This window comes from Schistocerca americana, chromosome 3 (assembly GCF_021461395.2).
Source record: "Schistocerca americana isolate TAMUIC-IGC-003095 chromosome 3, iqSchAmer2.1, whole genome shotgun sequence".
NCBI classification, from domain to species: domain Eukaryota; kingdom Metazoa; phylum Arthropoda; class Insecta; order Orthoptera; family Acrididae; genus Schistocerca; species Schistocerca americana.
The window spans coordinates 918,568,091-918,573,090 of record NC_060121.1 but is presented as its reverse complement, the minus strand read 5'-3'; positions in this window follow the sequence as shown (position 1 = coordinate 918,573,090).

Below are 5,000 nucleotides of genomic sequence, written 5' to 3'. Positions count from 1 at the left end.
TTTGGGTTGCTCATTAGCTGGTTTCCTATCACATTCAAGTGACGAAAAACTAGACCCAACACCGGAATCACCAAAACTAAATGAAACATCTAATTGATCTGTTATATCCAACTTCTCCTTTTTAAACATTACCACCTCTGATGACTGTTTCATTTTTAAATCATCAGAGAAACTATCATCCAGTAAACTAAAAATCTCTGATTTCTGCTTTACTACAGGGGTATCTGTTATTGAGTCATTGCCTCTTTTCGCATTATTGTCAGGGGACAGTTCGGATTTCACTTTAACATTACATTTGAACCATTGTCTGGATTTGCACTTTCTTCATCAGACATTGGTTCTGATTAAACCTCAGATTCTTTTAGCGGTTCCATCGCCGACAGTCTTTTAGCGAAGGTTAGTAAAAAGTTGAACAGTTTTTCACTTAACTTAGCTCCTCTTGCACGACGTATGGCGATGCCGGCGTGGCGTACCAGGATTACTGATGCGGCTCGGCGTGTTGAACTGCAGACGGCACCTAGACAGCTGCTGTGTGTGTGTGTGTGTGTGTGTGGGCCCAGCAACAGCAGGCGCGGCTACGGCCGCAACGGGCGACTGCAATGGTGCGAGACTGGCTTCTTGCTGCGATGCCGGCGGCACAGCTAGATTCGTCAACCCAGATGCGTTGTAATCCAAGGCGTCGTTAATCCAACTGCGCTGTCAATGTGCACACGTAACACTGTTCATCACTGTCCTATTGTTCAGTTTCGCGTCGCATTTCACTCCCGAACTCGAATAATTAAAATCACTTTCACTCAGTTTAACATTGTTTTTCCCGTCCGAGTAGCACCATATGTGGGGCGGCGGGTGGAAAATAAAGTTATTCATTTTGTTTGTTGCCGTTCTCAACACAGGCTCTCTGTCTACAATGTTGGCAACCAGAAAGTGATTAGCAAAAATGTGATGCCTGTAATTAGAGTTCACTGATTGAGAATTTAAGATAAGTTATTGATTATTGAAGTTCATTACTCTGAGGATTTAGGATGATGTCTGGCATTCATAGAAAATGTAGTTTACTAGTTATATATTCTGAAAACGATAAAATGTAAAATTCCGGACAAATGATTACCCATTCAGCTACTGTACTATCAGAACTGTTCAGAGTCTATTGCATGGGTCCTATTATCCCTAGATAACGAAACTGTTCAATAATCGTTATCGATGTGAATGCTCACCGATATTTGATGTTAATACTCATCAAATGCCAGGCAAGTAATGGTAGAAAGTCTGTCCTGTGGCGACACATGAAAATACGACATACGCAAACTGAGAATAAATCACTTGAGTCGTTCCCTAATTAACACTTTACCCCAATGTGAACTCATTGTTGAGTGCATATCGAGTTACATAATACGGCATCCAAGACTGTTCCTGACAACTGCACAAACGCGAAGCAGCTTGCGACACAGAGTGCACACTGATACGAATGTAGAAGAGAACTGGGGCATTATTCTAGCTCGCAGCGCTCTTATTTATATAGCCGCGGTGCGGACCGCCGAAGGCGCAGCTGGCAATACTTGCCTTAGGCCGGTATTACACTATCAAATTTCTTTGTCAAAGATTTGATCAAAGATGTGATCCAATATTCCGTCCAATATATTTGACAAAGATCTTTGACGTAGCGCTACAAGGGGTATTACACTGTCATCAAATTTTTCGTCAAAGTTCAAGATGGCTGACAACAACTTGTTATTAACCGCAGCAGTTCTACGTACTCCAATTGCATTGTGTGCACATGCGGAAAAGAAGTGGGGGGGGAGAAAATGGAACCATACATACGAGGTTGACAGTCTTAAAAGTCCTGGGATTACAACTTGATAATAAATTCAGTTGGGAGGAGCACACCACACAACTGCAGAAACGCCTTAACAAATCTGTATTTGCAATTCGAGTGTTAGCAGACATAGGCAACATAAAAATGAAAAAGCTTGCATACTTTCATTCCATAATGTCATATGGGATAATATTTTGGGGTAAATCTTGAAGTCAAACAAAAGTTTTCAAGGTCCAAAAGCGTGTAATACGCATTATTTGTGGAGTAAATTCACGGACCTCCTGCAGAAACCTCTTCAAAGAACTGGGTACTTCAGATTCTTGCATTGGTACTGGGGGAAATTAAGAAAGAAAATGAAACTGTTGGCGGGCCAGAAGTACAGTGAGACTGTCGTTTGGACGTACGAGATTTGCAGGTTAGCTTTTTTTGTTTTGTATTTCATGCCTAGATACTTCCGTAGAGATATTGTTGCATGTGGATCATTATATGTAATGATTATTACAATACATGCAACGATATGTTTGTACAGTTATCTAGGCATGAGAAACAAACAAAAAAAACTATAACTCTCGTAGGTCCAAATGACAGTCTCTCACTATACTTCCGGCTCGCAGGTTAACTACTGCCTCTCTGTATATTTACTTCTTAATAAAATTTGTCGTAAATAATATATCTCTTTTTCCAACAAACAACTCAGTTCATACATACAATACCAGGAACAAAAATGATCTGCACAAGGACTTAAAAACACTTACTTTAGTCCAAAAAGGGGTCCACTACTCAGGAACACTCATCTTCAATAATTTGCCAGGAAACAAAAAAAATTTAGTTAGAAATAAAGATCAGTTTAAAAGGAGCCTGAAAGACTTACTACTGGCCAACTCCTTCTACTCCATTGGCGAAATTTTTAATAAAAACAAATGATGTATTTATTCATACTATTAGTATTTTTATTTCAGCTTAAAAAAAATCGACATGTTCCACATCCACGAGGATCTCCTCAGCACGGATCTATGGAACGAAAAACTAATCTAATCTGGGTGAAGCCGTGGGTTTTACGACGACACGATAAAAGCGTTCAACAAAACTTGTTACGTGAGCTTACAGTGGAAGACGTCAAGTCGTACATCAATTACTTAAGAATGGATGAGCATACATTTCTGTATGTGCTCAATGAAGTGTACCCTCATATCACAAAGCACAATTTTCACTTAAGAACTGCTACATCTTCAGAAGACAGGCTCACTATAACACTCCGATTCCTTGCTACAGGAGAGGGTTATGTTATGTTAGGTTAGGTCAGGTTAGGTCTCCAATTTTCTTAATCAATTTTTTATTCAGGGTGCCTCACGTTGTAAAGCGCCTCATAAGCTTCAGACATCTCTATTAATTCTGTAGTTGTCGGCACACACCAATTGTATTTACCGGCAATGGTTATAAAAACACTACAGACGACAGAACGCTGCAGCGATGCTAGCGCTCCGCGTGGTAACATATCGCATTGCAGTGAACAGAAGACAAGCGATTTCTTTGATCAAATATACGGCCTCGGCCTAGATTTGGTCAAATATTGGACGACATTTGTCAAAGATCCCTATTACACTATCAAATATCTTTGACAAAGATTTTGGACAAAGATATTGGACAAAGAAATTTGATAGTGTAATACCGGCCTTACTGACTTGCCCCTGGGGCTAGCAGAACACCACTTCAAGTTACTCAATAATTAATTGCTTCATTCGCTGAAGGCCAATGACACTCTCAATTTAATTGTGCAATTAGCACACAGGTAAGTATCTATAATAAAATTCTAATGTGGCTAGGTGAAATGCTTTTTGCGAGAGAATTATTTTAGTTGTACTTCACACAATAGATGAGCTCTGAACTTGCCCTTTGGAGAGATGCTACAGCTATAGTTTTATAGCTACCTTTTTGAAACTTCTCACATCTTTGTTATTATAGCTTATCTCCATTCTACCTAAATCTAAACAGCCTAGCTGTATCTAATCACTTCCTTAATCTATCCTGCTTCTGAACTTTTAGGACACAAAAAAAGAAAATCATGAATTTCAACCAAAATATTACTTTGTGAGATCCAGCATGCCATTTCCATTAAATTACAATGAAAAAAAAATCCGAATATAAATTTTGAAGTTTCTAGCTCCTTCCTGTTGCGCCTATGATTTTTACGTAAAATGTCCAAATTTCTAAAACTGTTAAATTTACTGAGCTGAAACTTAACACATTATTATTTTAGTATCTTTCCTGACATGCTATCAACTTTTCAGATTATTTATTTTATTTTTAAGGTAAACTGCAAAAAGGTGGGAATTTAATGAGATGGGACCTGGATAAACTGACTAAACCAGAGGTTGTACAGAGTTTCAGGGAGAGCATAAGGCAATAATTGACAGGAATGGGGGAAAGAAATACAGTAGAAGAGGAATGGGTAGCTCTGAGGGACGAAGTAGTGAAGGCAGCAGAGGATCAAGTGGGTAAAAAGACGAGGGCTAGTAGAAATCCTTGGGTAACAGAAGAAATATTGAATTTAATTGATGAAAGGAGAAAATATAAAAATGCAGTAAATGAAGCAGGCAAAAAGGAATACAAACGTCTCAAAAATGAGAACGACAGGAAGTGCAAAATGGCTAAGCAGGGATGGCTAGAGGACAAATGTAAGGATGTAGAGACTTATCTCACTAGGGGTAAGATAGATACTGCCTACAGAAAAATTAAGAAGACCTTTGGAGAAAAGAGAACCACTTGTATGAATATCAAGAGCTCAGATGGAAACCCAGTTCCAAGCAAAGAAGGGAAAGCAGGAAGGTGGAAGGAGTATATAGAGGGTCTATACAAGGCGACGTTCTTGAGGACAATATTATGGAAATGGAAGAGGAGGTAGATGAAGATGAAATAGGAGATATGATACTGTGTGAAGAGTTTGACAGGGCACTGAAAGACCTAAGTCGAAACAAGGCCCCGGGAGTAGACAACATTCCATTAGAACTACTGACCGCCTTGGGAGAGCCAGGCCTAACAAAACTCTACCATCTGGTGAGTAAGATGTATGAGACAGGCGAAATTCCCTCAGACTTCAAGAAGAATGTAGTAATTCCAATCCCAAAGAAAGCAGGTGTTGACAGATGTGAAAATTACCGAACTATCAGTTTAATAAGTCACATCTGCA